General features: G+C 41.9%; 1 pseudogene; it reads left to right on the top strand.

Moving 5' to 3' along the window:
- The first annotated feature begins 1,261 nt into the window (after nucleotides 1-1,261).
- LOC123185491 (ubiquitin-like modifier-activating enzyme atg7) overlaps nucleotides 1,262-16,745 on the top strand; it is a 95,118-nt pseudogene continuing 79,634 nt past the window's right edge.

Below are 16,745 nucleotides of genomic sequence, written 5' to 3'. Positions count from 1 at the left end.
CATTCGGTACTTGATCGGTTGGATCGCGAAGACGTTCGACTACATCAACCGCGTTACTAAACGCTTCCGCTTTCGGTCTACGAGGGTACGTGGAGACACTCTCCCTGCTCGTTGCTATGCTTCTCCTAGATAGATCTTGCGTGATTGTAGGTAAATTTTGAAATACTACGTTCCCCAACACTTCCATTGTACATGCAAGGGATTTGAGTGAACAGAGAGATAGATTCAGAGATGGAACACTTAGAAACAGGGGAAGCTTAGCATGTCAAAGGGATTTACTAAAAGAATGCTTGCTAGAATTTAGGAGATTACAAGTAAGCTTATGCCGGCCAGCGGCTAGGGTTCAAGTCAAATACTCCCTCCGTTTTTAAATATTTGTCTCTCTAGAGATTTCAACAAATGACCACATACAGAGTAAAATGAGTGAATATATGTCTATATACATCCGTATGTGATAGTCCATTTGAAATCTCTAAAAAGACAAATATTTAGGAACATATGGAGTACACGAGATAAGATAGCCAGCATCAGAACGGCCCAAGAAAGGAGACAAACAATACTACCAACCACAGGGAGACCCTCGGAGGGAGAATTGAACTGCAAAAATGTCTTATATTTTGATATGAAGGAATACCATCGGATCCAAGATAGATGGTGCTCAGTCGTCAGCCACAGCGGAGAGGCAAGTGAGCTGCAGGTGAGCAGTGAAAATGTGCAATTCTTCAGAATCTTTAGACTTTAGGAGCTCATCAAGGTTGAGTCCATGTAAAAAAAGGTTGGGTCCTGACAGGCTGCCAACTCGGTCGGCCGGCCTGGGCCAGAGCATGGCCGACTTTTTTTTGGAGGGAAGCTGGAAAGGTTACGGTCGAGTCGAATTACTATTTGAAGATGGTTTCGTTGTTTCCCCGATTTTCCTTGACCAAACGCAATGTCGTGTGCAGCAGTTATACATAATGTAGTGCCTATAGATTTTCTCAGAAGTCAAACATTACAAAGTTTGACCATATTTATAGAGAAAAATAGGTACATCTATAATACCAAATGCATATCATTGGATACATCATGAGTTATATTTTCAGAATGTACATGTTTGCTATTGTAGATGTATATAGTTTTCTCTATAAACTTGATCAAAGTTGGCAAAGTTTGATTTTTAGAAAAATCTATAGGCACTACATTGTGGAATGGAGGGAGTACATAAGCCAGAGAAAACCCTGCTCCAATTGCAAGGGTTATTGAAATCCAAAAGACGAGACGGAAGATGGCGGCGAAAGCTGAGACGCACGCGCGTCCGCTCGAGATGGAGGCCATCGAGAGCTGCATTGATCCAGGATTCTGGGATGCCGTCCACTGCCTCAAGCTCGACGTCCTCGGCATTGACGACTCCCCAGTCCCCATCACTGGTGAGCACCCTTTCCATGTTGATTGTCTCAGAATTTTTCGATAGCAGAGATTTAGGGCGGATGGAGGTTATGTATTTCATGCATCGAATCGAAGGTGGTCTTAGCTGTGGGTGCTCCTGGAGTTTTTTTAGATCCGTGCTCCTCCAGTTGGTGGTGCAATGTTTCTTCTTGAAATTGGCTCTGGCCCTGCTTTTTTATAGATAAAGCATCAAACCAAGGTGAACGGTTGAACGATATATACAAGGTAATGAGGAGCCTCTCATACAAAGCAGATCCGGACATAACCGGACAACATAAACATACATGCCTATGTGGTCGAGAACTAACACAGGAAAACCTGAATACAGTGACACGATACGCCCCAGATAACTAAGCTCCATGACAACGCCCCCAGGAGGGAAAACAACGCTAAGCGTCACCATTGCCGAGTCCGAGACGGACATGGGTCTTCACCCAGTAAACTGGCACGGAGAGGAGAACCACAACGATGTGCTCAAGAGGAGAGCGGCAACCGCGTGCGTCGGCACCAAAGCGCGGAGCTTTCGCTCGACAGTTTGCCCGTGCCGCAACGAGGCATCCAGGACCACCATGACAAACACAAGCCTCCAGATCTGGATCTCGGCATCGCTACTGCCAACGACAGAGAACAAGCCTGAGCCGCCCGCCGCTATACCCCTTGCTGCTCACGCAACAAAGAAGCATGGTCCCCGCCAAGAGCCAACCATGCGGACCACCACCCGAGGATGCCGCCCCCAGAATCCATCTCTCGAGACACCATCAATTGGCCACTTCACAACACATCAACCACGGTAGGAAGTGTAGAGTCATTCCATCCACTCATAGCCTGACATGAACCAACGAGTTTGGGTTAGCACCTGCACTGTAGGAAGCGCCCGCGCCTACGTCTCCAGCCAGTCCCCTTGGACTGGGGGCAACACACCGAGTGGCTGCTGACGGCCTCTGTCGAGCAAGCTCCACCCTAGTTATTTGACCTTGGCCATGGCAAGCCCGCACGCCACCAGACCGTGGCCATCCGTGCAGATCCGCCCGACAACACAACAGCTTCAGGGGCGCCCGACTCGGATTGACACCACAACTGCATAACATGGAAGGAGAGCACAAGTGTGATGGCAAGACCAACACGAAATGGGCTGCCCCCTACACCATTACGCTGCCGAATGGCATCCACCAAGACATATTGGATCCGCGCTACCCGTCGAAGTCTGTTGACACCAGGGCACATCCGAACGCCATCCCGGATTATGCTGCCACCCAGCCACGACAGTTGTGCCGCCCCATTGCCGTCCAGGAGGCCCCGAGCCACCCTTCCAGATCCAGGAGGCCAGACTTCACTCGGTGGTGGCAGGAGGAGGAGGGGCGTGAGAGGAGGGTTGGGGTGGGGGCGGCGTGCTAGGGTTCCCCCGGTCGCTCGCGGGTGCAGTTGGGAAAGTCCTAGGAACCAATTACACGGTTGTCGGCTCAATGTTTCTTGAAAATAGTTTCTTATATTTTGTGTGCACTCCATAAGGTTTACTTCAAATGTTGCTTTGGATGGTACTCTTCGTGTGTAACTTGCTAGCAAATTTTGTTCCATCCCGTGCTAACATCATTTGTTTATCAAATTATTGTTTTAGCCATGATTGCTCTTTCTGCTTGTACACTTTGTTGTGAACACTCACAAGATTATTTTCTCTATGGGAAACAACTCTTGGGAATCCTGAAAAGAAGTGGAATTCTGATACGTCTCCAACGTATCTATAATTTTTGATTGCTCCATGCTATTATATTATCTATTTTGGATGTTAATGGGCTTATTTTTACACTTTTATATTATTTTTGGGACTAACCTATTAACCGGAGGCCCAGCCCAAATTGCTGTTTTTTTGCCTATTTTAGTGTTTCTCCGAAAAGGAATATCAAATGGAGTCCAAACGGAATGAAACCTATATGGGAAACTTGTATGATGGAGAATAGACCCGGGGGCCATAGGTTTCACTAGTGGCTTCTCTCAAGATAACATAAGTATTACGGTGGGTGAACAAATTATTGTCGAGCAATTGATAGAAAAGCGAATAATTATGAGAATATCTAGGCATGATCATGTATATAGGCATCACGTGCGTGACAAGTAGGCCGAAACGATTCTGCATCTACTACTATTACTCCACACATCGACCGCTATCCAGCACACATCTAGAGTATTAAGTTCATAAGAACAGAGTAACGCCTTAAGCAAGATGACATGATGTAGAGGGATAAACTCATGCAATATGATGTAAACCCCATCTTTTTATCCTCGATGGCAACAATACAATACGTTTCATTTCCCTTTGTTTCACTGGGATCGAGCACCGCAAGATTGAACCCAAAGCTAAGCACTTCTCCCATTGCAAGAAAGATCAATATAGTAGGCCAAACCAAACTGATAATTCGGAGAGACTTGCAAAGATAAACCAATCATACATAAAAGAATTCAGAGAAGATTCAAATATTGTTCATAGATAGACTTGGTCATAAACCCACAATTCATCGGATCTCGACAAACACACTGCAAAAGAAGATTACATCGAATAGATCTCCAAGAGAATCGAGGAGAACTTTGTATTGAGATCCAAAGAGAGAGAAGAAGCCATCTAGCTACTAGCTATGGACCTAAAGGTCTGAAGTAAACTACTCACACATCATAGGAGAGGCCATGGAGTTGATGTAGAGGCCCTCCGTGATCAATGCCCCCTCCGGCGGAGCTCTGGAAAAGGCCCCAAGATGGGATCTCTTGGGTACAGAAGGTTGCGGCGGTGGAAATATGGTTTCGTGGTGCTCCTGGATGTTTGCGAGGTATATGGATATATATAGGAGGAAGAAGTAGGTCAGTGGAGCAACGAGGGACCCACGAGGGTGGAGGGCGCGCCCCCCTACCTCATGGCCTCCTCGATTGTTTCTTGACGTCCACTCCAAGTCTCCTCGATCATGTTTGTTCCAAAAATAACGCTCCCGTATTTATTTGCAATATTTACTTTCAATCTATATCATAAAAATACCAAAAATATTTATCTTATCATTATCATCTTTATTAGATCTCACTCTTGCAAGTGGCCGTGAAGGGATTGACAACCCCTTGATCGCGTTGGTTGTGAGGTTCTTATTTGTTTGTGTAGGTATGAGGTGACTCGCGCGTGGTCTCCTACTGGATTGATACCTTGGTTCTCAAAAACTGAGGGAAATACTTATGCTGCTTTACTGCATCACCCTTTCCTCTTCAAGGGAAAACCAACGCAGTGCTCAAGAGGTAGCAAGAAGGATTTCTGGCGCCGTTGCCGGGGAGATCTACGCCAAGTCAAGACATACCAAGTACCCATCACAAACTCTTATCCCTCGCATTACATTATTTGCCATTTGCCTCTCGTTTTCCTCTCCCCCACTTCACCCTTGCCATTTTATTCTCCCTTCTTCTGTTCGTCTTTTCATTTGCTTTGATGTCTTACTTGGCTCGTTTGCTCGTTTGCTTGGAATAGTTGTTTATTTATTGCTAAACAGAGAACCTAAGATATATGGATCCTCATCCGCTTGCTAATCTTTTTAAGAGATCCAATTATGATGAACCAATTGCTAGCGAGTTTTGTGCACTAGATTATCTTTATGAAGTTTTGCTTGAAATTCGTGAATCTGAAAATTGTGATGAAGTACATTATGTAGTGATTCATGATGGATCTTTGAATAGAAAGCATGATTTGCAATGATGATAGTACAAATTCTATTAATGTCAATTGTGCTTATAATATGCAAAACCTAAGCTTGGGGATGCTAGTTTTGCTATGTCTACTACTTGTTGCAATGATCATGATTGGGGTGATTCTTCTTTTGATCTTGAAAATTTATTTAAGCTCCATGATGAATATGAGATTGTTAATAGTGTTTGCAATATTATTGAAAGTGGGTTTGGAAGGGTGTCAACTTTAGATCCCACATATTTGGAGAATGTTCAATCTTATGAATTTTTTGATAAAAGTGGGTTTGGAGAGGTCATGACTTTAGTTAATGTTAATCCCACTATTTTGGAAGAGTGTCAACTTTGCATGCATGTGGATCGTGTTGAAAATATTTCATGTGATAGCTATTTTGTTGAATTTTCTTATGATCCCACATGCAATTATTATGAGAGAGGGAAATATGGTGGTATAAATTTTCATGTTACTAAATTACCTCTCGTTATGTTGAGATTGCTATTGTTTCTTTCCGCTTCCTTGCATAAGCTAGTTTTTGCTTGCCTTGATAATTTGATTGCCTATAAGATGCCTATGCATAGGAATTATGTTAGACTTAGATGTGTTGGTCACATGTTTTATGATGCTCTCTTTGTGCTTCAATTCTTGTCTTTCATGTGAGCATCGTTGAAATCTTAGGCCTAGCTATAAGGCTTTAAAGAAAAGCGCTTGTTGGGAGACAACCCAATATTTTCCTTGCTGTTATTCAATAAATAATTTATCCAGCCTCTGTTTTGGTTGTGTTTTTGTGTTTAATTAGTGTTTGTGCCAAGTAGAACCATTGGGAAGACTTGGGGAAAGTCTTTTTGATCTTGCTGTAAAAAACAGAAACTTTAGCGCTCACGAGAATTGCTGCCATTTTTTATTGTAGAGTGCTATTTAGTTAATTCTTTTTGCATATGATTACTAGATAAATTACTCACGTCCAGAAGTTTATTTTAGAATTTTTTGTATTCCATAAGTTTGCGTTAGCTACAGATTACTACAAACTGTTCTATTTTTGACAGATTCTGTTTTTCATGCGTTGTTTGCTTATTTTGATGAATCTATGACTAGTAAAAGAGTTTATAAACCATAGAGAAGTTGGAATACAGTAGGTTTAACACCAATATAAATAAATAATGAGTTCATTACATTATCTTGAAGTGGTGTTTTGTTTTCTTTCGCTAACGGAGCTCACGAGATTTTCTTGTAAAGTTTTGTGTTGTGAAGTTTTCAAGTCTTGGGTAAAGATTCGATGATTTATGGAACAAGGAGTGGCAAGAGCCTAAGATTGGGTATGCCCAAGGCACCCCAAGGTAAATACAAAGACACCAAAAAGCCTAAGCTTGGGGATGCCCCGGAAGGCATTCCCTCTTTTGTCTTTGTTCATCGGTAACTTTACTTGGAGCTATATTTTTATTCGCCACATGATATGTGTTTTGCTTGGAGTGTCTTGTATGATTTGAGTCCTTGCTTTTTAGTTTACCACAATCATCCTTGCTGCACACACCTTTTGAGAGAGACACACATGAATTAGAATTTATTAGAATACTCTATGTGCTTCACTTATATATTTTGAGCTATATAGTTTTTGCTCTAGTGCTTCACTTATATCTTCTGGAGCACGATGGTGGTTTTATTTTATAGAAATAATTGATCTCTCATGCTTCACTTATACTATTTTGAGAGTCCTTTAGAATAACATGGCAATTTGCTTTTAGGCATAATAAAAACTTTCATATAAGTGCATTGAATACTAAGAGAAGTTTGATACTTGATGATTGTTTTGAGATATGGAGATGGTGATATTAGAGTCATGCTAGTTGAGTAGTTGTGAATTTGAGAAATACTTGTGTTGAAGTTTGTGATTCCCATAGCATGCACGTATGGTGAACCGTTATGTGATGAAGTCGGAGCATGATTTATTTATTGATTGCCTTCCTTATGAGTGGCGGCCGGGGACGAGTGATGGTCTTTTCCTACCAATCTATCCCCCTAGGAGCATGCGCGTAGTACTTTTTTTTCCGATAACTAATTGATTTTTGCAATAAGTATGTTTGTTCTTTATGACTAATGTTGAGTCCATGGATTATACGCACCCTCACCCTTCCACCATTGCTAGCCTCTCTAGTACCGCACAACTTTTGCCGGTACCATAAACACACCATATACCTTAGTCAAAACAGCAACCATACCTACCTATTATGGCATTTCCATAGCCATTCCGAGATATATTGCCATGCAAGTTTCCACCGTTCCGTTTGCTATGACACGCTTCATCATTCTCATATTGCTTTGCATGATCATGTAGTTGACATCGTATTTGTGGCAAAGCCACCGTTCATAATTTTTTCATACATGTCACTCTTGATTCATTGCATATCCCGGTACACTGCTGGAGGCATTCACATAGAGTCATATTTTGTTCTAAGTATTGAGTTGTAATTCTTGAGTTGTAAGTAAAAAAGAAGTGTGATGATCATCATTATTAGAACATTGTCCCAGTGAGGAAAGGATGATGGAGACTATGATTCCCCCACAAGTCGGGATGGGACTCCGGATGAAAAAAAGGGAAAGAGGCCAAAAAAAGAAGGCCCAAATAAAAAAAATGTGAGAGAAAAAGAGAGAAGGGACAATGTTACTATCCTTTTTCCACACTTGTGCTTCAAAGTAGCACCATGATCTTCATGATAGAGAGTCTCCTATGTTGTCACTTTCATAAACTAGTGGGAATTTTACATAATAGAACTTGGCTTGTATATTCCAATGATGGGCTTCCTCAAATTGCCCTAGGTCTTCGTGCACAAGAAAGTTGGATGCACACCCACTTAGTTTCTTTTGTTGAGCTTTCATACACTTATAGCTCTAGTGCATCCGTTGCATGGCAATCCCTGCTCACTCACATTGATATCTATTGATGGGCATCTCCATATCCCGTTGATGCGCCTAGTTGATGCGAGACTATCTTCTTCTTTTTTTTCTTCTTGACAACCACCATTCTATTCCACCATAGTGCTATATCCATGGCTCACGCTCATATATTGCGTGAAGATTGAAAAAGTTTGAGATCAAAAGTATGAAACAATTGCTTGGCTTGTCATCGGGGTTGTGCATGATTTAATATTTTGTGTGATGAAGATAGATCATAGCCAGACTATATGATTTTGTAGGGATAACTTTCTTTGGCCATGTTATTTTGAGAAGACATGATTGCTTAGTAAGTATGCTTGAAGTATTATTATTTCTATGTCAATATTAAACTTTTATATTGAATCTTTCAGATCTGAACCTTCATGCCACAGTAAAGAAAAATTACATTGAGAAATATGTTAGGAAGCATTCCACATCAAAAATTCTATTTTTATCATTTACCTACTCGAGAACGAGCTGGAATTAAGCTTGGGGATGCTTGATACGTCTCCAACATATCTATAATTTTGATTGCTCCATGCTATTATATTATCTATTTTGGATGTTAATGGGCTTATTTTTACACTTTTATATTATTTTGGGACTAACCTATTAACCAGAGGCCCAGCCCAAATTGCTATTTTTTGGCCTATTTTAGTGTTTCGCCAAAAAGGAATATCAAACAGAGTCCAAATGGAATGAAACCTTCGAGAGCATTATTTTTGGAACAAACGTGATCCAGGAGACTTGGAGTGGGCGTCAAGAAACAATCGAGGAGGCCACGAGGTAGGGGGGCGCGCCCACCCCCTGGGCGCGCCCTCCACCCTCGTGGGCCCCTCGTTGCTCCACCGACCTACTTCTTCCTCCTATATATATCCATATAGCCCGCAAACATCCAGGAGCACCACGAAACCCTGTTTCCACCGCCGCAACCTTATGTACCCAAGAGATTCCATCTTGGGGCCTTTCCCAGAGCTCCGCCGGAGGGGGCATTGATCACAGAGGGCCTCTACATCAACTCCATGGCCTCTCCGATGATGTGTGAGTAGTTTACTTCAGACCTTTGGGTCCATAGCTAGTAGCTAGATGGCTTCTTCTCTCTCTTTGGATCTCAATAAAATGTTCTCCTCGATTCTCTTGGAGATCTATTCGATGTAATCTTCTTTTGCGCTGTGTTTGTCAAGATCCGATGAATTGTGGGTTTATGATCAAGTCTATCTATGAACAATATTTGAATATTCTCTGAATTCTTTTATGTATGAGTGGGTTATCTTTGCAAGTCTCTTCGAATTATCAGTTTGGTTTGGCCTACTAGATTGATCTTTCTTGCAATGGGAGAAGTTCTTAGCTTTGGGTTCAATCTTGCGGTACTAGATCCCAGTGACAGAAAGGGAAATGACACGTATTGTATTGTTGCCATCGAGGATAAAAAGATGGGGTTTACATCATATTGCATGAGTTTATCCCTCTACATCATGTCATCTTGTTTAAGGCGTTACTTTGTTTTTATGAACTTAATACTCTAGATGCATGTTGGATAGCGGTCGATGTGTGGAGTAATAGTAGTAGATGCAGAATCGTTTCAGTCTACTTGTCACGGACGTGATGCCTATATACATGATCATGCCTAGATATTCTCATAATTATTCACTTTTCTATCAATTGCTCGACAGTAATTTGTTCACCCACCGTAATACTTATGCTATCTTGAGAGAAGCCACTAGTGAAACCTGTGGCCCCCAGGTCTATTCTCCATCATACAAGTTTCCCATCTATTTTATTTTGCAATCTTTACTTTCAATCTATATCATAAAAATACCAGAAATATTTATCTTATCAGTATCATCTCTATCAGATCTCACTCTTGCAAGTGGCCGTGAAGGGATTGACAACCCCTTTATCGCGTTGGTTGCGAGGTTCTTATTTGTTTGTGTTGGTACGAGGTGACTCGAGCGTGGTCTCGTACTGGATTGATACCTTGGTTCTAAAAAACTGAGGGAAATACTTACGCTGCTTTACTGCATCACCCTTTCCTCTTCAAGGGAAAACCAACACAGTGCTCAAGAGGTAGAAAGTTCCCCTGCCCCAACCATGAAGTACTTGCATTTTGTGGTTTTTTATTCTTCTAGTTTGACTATCTGGGTGTGTTTTGGATCGTTCTAGTCTTTTTGAATATACTAACATTATTTTTTTATTTTTGTGCTAGGCTATTATACTTTGTGCGCACATTCGAAAATTCTGGGTCTCGTCAGGCTATCCTCAAAATCATTAGAAGCATCACCTCCATTTCAGTCTAGGAACAATTGTATAGTTCCGGGGACCCTCATAAACACTAATAACATGTTGGGCTTCAAAAATCTAGATGTGGACCTTCTACTCAAAGAAGAAGGAAAAAAGGTACATTGTTTAATAGGAGATATTTAATCTTAATTATTTCCGGTTTTTGTCAATTTTCACAATTTTATGTTGTATATATATATTGTGGATGTAGATATTTTATGATATTTTATCCAGTAAAATTGAAGAGGATCCTACTCTTCTATTGAGGTTTCTTGTGATATCATTTGTGGATCTGAAAAATTGGAAGGTCTATTATGATGTTGCATTCCCCTCGTTGGTTTTGAACTCTAAAATGACTTTTCTCACACTGCATAGCGCCTCAGAGGTGCTAAGCCAAGAGGAGGTAATGCACCTAATATCACATATATTATTTTATCTTTTTATGATAGGTAATGAGTGCCAAGTATTTACTTCTTTAGGAAACATTGTTGTCTAAATCAATGAAAGTGTGGCGTGATTCAAATGAAACCACAAGTTTGTTATGTCATTTAAAATTAATATTTCACAACTTATCATTACTTGTATATATTTATCTAATTTGCTATATTTATTGACAATTATTTTAGGTTTTCCTTTTTTGGGTCCATATATACTCAGATTCTTTTGTCGTTATAAGACAACTTAAGTGCTGGAAAGGTTATTCGGGCGATCACCAAAAGGTATGTTTGTGTCATCCATTTCATCACAACTTTTTGTGATCTCATATTAAACTTTATACTTATTATTCATGTATTGTTTCTATAAATGTAAAATGAAAAATATTGATGGTTGGTCTTGCATCAAAGTGTTTGAGGGTCCATGCATTTTTGGAGATTATATTATCATGAGGCATATTTAGCTCTTTATTTGGTTTACATAAAATTATTAGTACAATTAGTAGCTATCTATCTCTACACTGGCTCCTTTTTGGACATTTCTAAGATATCATATTTGTAGCTTCTTTTCTTCTCTTTGCTTGCTTTGGTGAACACCAATTGAAGAGAAGCTTGTCCAACATCGTCTATGATGGTTTGGGAATATTCAATGCAAGCCTCTAGAAGCTCCAGTGCATAGCACACGGCTAAAGCGTGCGGAGAATGTCAAGAGAGGTCGGGGTAGACCGAATTTGACATGGGAGGAGTCCATTAAGAGAGACCTGGAGGATTGGAGTATCACCAAAGAACTAGCTATGAACAGGGGTGCGTGGAAGCTTGCTATCCATGTGCCAGATCCATGAGTTGGTCACGAGATCTTATGGGTTTCACGTCTACCCTACCCCAACTTGTTTGAGCCATGAGTTGTTGCTTGCTTTGGTGAGAGTGAGGCCACCTTGTTTATAGTTCTACAATGTTGATACTACCATGTGGCAATAATTTTCCAAATCCTACGGTAGATATTATCTCTACTCTAGATTCTCCACAATTATCTATGTGCTAGATATTTCTTATGCCTGAATATTTAAGATCCAATACCTAAAATATCTACATCTAGGTTTTTTTCTAACTATAGACTTCTCCTCCAAAAGATCTACACCATAATATCTTTGATTTCTCTAGTGTTTTTTCTGAAATCCTCCTCATGTATAATATGCAAAAAATATTATATCTTGTTGCAACTTTCTTAATATTTCTGGAACCTTCCAAGTATGCACTGCTTACACTTTTATTTGGTAAAGCATCTCCTGTTTGGATTTTATGATCATGGTCATCAAGATTACCCTGGCTGGGCTCTTAGAAACTACATTGCATTCCTGAGCCTGCGGTGGAAAATCGAGAAAGTTCAGTTCTTGTGCTATAGAGAAAGACATGGGGAACCTGATCTAGAGAAGTCCCTTATTGGTGAAGCATCATTTGCAGGACCTCATGGTATTATGATCGATCTGAATAAGATCTTTACAATCTCATTAGCAATTGTTTTTAACATTAGTTGTGATTACAGGTTGGGATGGCTCTGATTATGTGCCTGGAATTATTGGATGGGAGGGAGAAAAGGCTGGGGATCGAAAGAAAGAAAAGATAATGAAACCCATTGATCTTGACTCACCGAATCCAACAAGGTAGTGAAGATTATTTACCTTCCTTTGCACATCATCATCAACAAATGCAATCTATTTGATTGTTTATCATATACACAACTAGGATGAAGAAAAGCAGGTGATGCACTTGAAGCTTATGGGATGGCGACATCCCTCTCTTGTTTTAAACAAGTTGCATAGCGCTCGATGCCTTGTGTTGGGTGCTGGAGCTCTTGGCTGTGAAGTTTCCCGCTTACTCATGATTTGTACTTTGTGCTACCACTAGATATATGCTCCCTTGTAACGAACTGTAATACTATCCCTTCCAACAAACTTCAACAATATATGCCCTTACACATCTTTCCTACCTTTTTATTTTTGGTGGAACCAAATCTTCAGACCTGGGGTGTACAGAAACTAACAGTGGTTGATGGTGGTTGTGTTGCCATTCCTGATGTAGTCAAACAATCACTCTACATAGGTAATGATTGTGGTGTCCCAAGAGCCACTGCGATAGTTCCACATCTAAAAGAGAGATGTCCTGCAGTGGTAAGTCGTTGCTACCTTCATCTTGAATATTACATTTCCTACATATCTGTTTGTTGATAACAATTGCTACCTTTTAGGAGGTTGAAGGCATCCAGATGGAAATACCAGTGCCTGGGAACCCGGTTTCTCCAACCAAAATGTCAAGTGTTCTTGATAATTGCAAGCGCTTTCAAGCATTAGTAGCTTCCAGTGATGTGGTCTTCTTGTTGACTGACACATGGGAGAGTAGATGGTTTCCAACTCTACTTTGTGCAAACGAAAATGAGGTTAATCTCAGACACCTTATTCATGCATGGGGTTGCAATACTTATCAGCTCATATTGACCAAGTAATCCTAATACTTAATGGCTTTAGAGGATAATTAATATATTCTAGTCATGTGGTTCAGTTAAATAAGTAATACATCCCCCATCTTTCTACATCATATAGTGGCTCTTGGGAACTAAAGGTCTTCTGTCTCCACTGCAGATCGCTATCACTTCAGCATCAGGATATGATAGTTACCTTGTCATGCGGCATGGTGCTGGTCCAGGACATAATTTATCTACCGAAGATGCTCTTGGTCACCGAAGATTAGGCTGTTGTTTCTACAACAACTCGAGTTCTTTTGTCAATGTATACTAGATAAAGACTTATATTTGTGGAATTTTTCTCCTTTTGTTTCTGTTTTATACTTACAATTTTCACACCCGTTCCTTAATATAATTTCATATTTGCTTGTTTGTATTGTTTTGCAGTTAGTCCTTAACGAAATAGTAGCCATGCCTGGGTTGACCTCGATTGCATCTGGCAAAGCAGTGGAGCTCTTTGCGAGGATATTACATCATGAAGAGGGGGTAAGCTACTTAATTCCTGAAAGATAAGTCCATAAATGTAATTTTTGTATGTATGTCAGTGATAATGATGAAGAGTAGTTGATTACAAAGTTCAAAAAGGCGTCGGGTGTTGAATATGCGTTTTGGGACCTACTTCTTTGTAGCTCATTTATGTGTGCCTTAGGTGTCCCGTACAGTACTGCACGGACACCGTCCGGACAGGTGAACATGATAGAGCTGGGGGGAAGTAGGTTTCCAGCTAGCCAAATATAGGAATATCAGTAATAAAGCCTTCCAAGTTGTCTATGTTGCAGATTATAGTCATGTGCCCATGTATATACTAAAATGTACCCCTTTCAGTCCTAAACAAGTTGAGGTAGGCTAGTTCCTTGGTTCCTCATATCTCTCTTTACGGGCTCCTCCCATGTCAAGTTTGCTCTATCCCGATCTCACTTGACATTATCAGCATGATTTAACTGTCCCACTATGCACTGGAGCTTCTGGAGGCCTGCATTGTATATGCCAAACCATCTCAGACGATGTTGGACAAGCTTCTTTTCAATTGGTGCTACCCCAACTCTATCACGAATATCAGCATTCCGGACCTGATCTTTTCTTATGTGGCCACATATCCATCTCAACATCTGCATCTCTGCTACACCTAACTGTTGGACATGTCGCCTTTTAGTTGGCAACATTCAGTGCCACACAACATTCTAGGTCAATTGGTGTCCTATAAAACCCGCCTTTTAGCTTTTGTGGCATTCTCTTGTCATAGAGGACGCCAGAAGCTTGGCACCACTTCATCCATCCTCCCTTCCTGGTTGCGCTGGCCTTCTTGCAGCTCACCCAGAACCTCTCCTCCCCGGTGGCGCTGCAGTAGCAAGATGATGAGATGCACCGGCCAGCGCGTGAGGCTCTACGTCCACGGCACCATCCTCGGATACAAGAGGCCCAAGTCGAACCAGTACGAGATGACATCGCTGGTGCAGATCGAGGGGGTGAACACCAAGGAGGATGTGGCCTGGTACGGCGGCAAGAGGATGGCCTATGTCTACAAGGCCAAGACCAAGAGCAACAACATCCATCTAGCTTTGACTCGATGGTTCACATGCATCGATATCACCATCCTTATGCAACATCGACCCGACATATCGAAAGGTGTACTTCTGAGGTACCACGTGCCCATCAAGGCTAACCCTCTCCTCATGCCTAGTAGTATTTAAACCGCACCTCGTGTACTCGGTTTTTAGTTCTACTAAGCCTAAAAAATTTCGATTCCAAAGTTTGTCTATACAGCTCTAACTTTCTATTAAACCCCGTCCGACTATCGCCGACTTGCACCACATTATTTGAAAAGAGCATACACCATGGGATATCTTCTTGTATATCCCTTGTGACCTCATCCATCACCAAAGCAAAAAGATAATGGCTCAAAGCTGACCCTTTATGCTGTCCTATTTCAATCGGAAAGTCATCAGTGTCGCCGTCACTTGTTCGAACACTTGTCACAGTATTATCGTACATATCCTTGATGAGTGTAATTGTTGGGGAACGTAGTAATTTCAAAAAATTTCCTACGCACACGCTAGATCATGGTGATGCATAGCAACGAGAGGGGAGAGTATGTCCACGTACCCTCGTAGACCGAAAGCGGCAGCGTTAGCACAACGCGGTTGATGTAGTCATACGTCTTCATGATATGACCGATCAAGCACCGAACTCACGACACCTCCGTGCACGTTCAACTCGATGACGTCCCTCAAACTCCGATCTAGCCGAGCTTTGAGGGAGAGTTCCGTCAGCACGACAGCATGGTGACAACGATGATGTTCTACCGACACAGGGCTTCGCCTAAGCACTGCTACGATATGACCGAGGTGTATTATGGTGGAGGGGGGCACCGCACACGGCTAAGAGATCCAAGGGATCAATTGTTGTGTCTCTAGGGGGTGCCTCCCTCCCTGTATATAAAGGAGTAGAGGAGGGGGAGGGGGCTGGCCACCCTTGGTGCGCCCCATGAGGAGTCCTACTCCCACCTAGAGTAGGACTCCCCCCTTTCCATGTTGGAGTAGGAGAGGAGAGGGAAGGAGAAAGAGCGAGAAAGGAAGGGGGGGGGCGCCGCCCCCCTTCCTAGTCCAATTCGGACTTGGGAGGGGAGGGGCACGCGGCTGCCCCTTGGCCGCCTCTCCTCTTCCACCAATTGGGCCCATGAGGTCCATTAACCTCCGGGGGGGGGGTTCCGGTAACCCCCGGTACTCCGGTATATATCCGATAACCCCCGGAACCATTCCGGTGTCCGAATATAGTCGTCCAATATATCAATCTTCATGTCTCAACCATTTTGAGATTCCTCGTCATGTCCGTGATCACGTCTGGGACTCGGAACTACCTTCGGTACATCAAAACACATAAACTCATAATATAACCGTCATCGAACTTTAAGCGTGCGGACCCTACGGGTTCGAGAACTATGTAGACATGACCGAGACACGTCTCCGGTCAATAACCAATAGCGGAACCTGGATGCTCATATTGGCTCCTACATATTCTACTAAGATCTTTATCGGTCAAACCGCATAACAACATACGTTGTTCCCTTTGTCATCGGTACGTTAGTTGCCCGAGATTCGATCGTCGGTATCTCAATACCTAGTTCAATATCATTACCGGCAAGTCTCTTTACTCGTTTCGTAATACATCATCCCGCAACTAACTCATTAGTTGCAATGCTTGGAAGGCTTAAGTGATGTGTATTACCGAGTGGGCCCAGAGATACCTCTCCAACAATCGGAGTGACAAATCCTAATCTTGAAATACGCCAACCCAACAAGTACCTTCGGAGACACCTGTAGAGCACCTTTATAATCACCCAGTTACGTTGTGATGTTTGGTAGCACACAAAGTGTTCCTCCGGTAAATGGGAGTTGCATAATCTCATAGTCATAGGAACATGTATAAGTCAAGAAGAAAGTAGTAGCAACAAACTAAA

The sequence above is a fragment of the Triticum aestivum genome, chromosome 2A (genome assembly GCF_018294505.1).
Source record: "Triticum aestivum cultivar Chinese Spring chromosome 2A, IWGSC CS RefSeq v2.1, whole genome shotgun sequence".
NCBI lineage: Eukaryota > Viridiplantae > Streptophyta > Magnoliopsida > Poales > Poaceae > Triticum > Triticum aestivum.
Note: the sequence above shows the minus strand (reverse complement) of the source record. Positions and strands in the feature narration are given on the sequence as shown.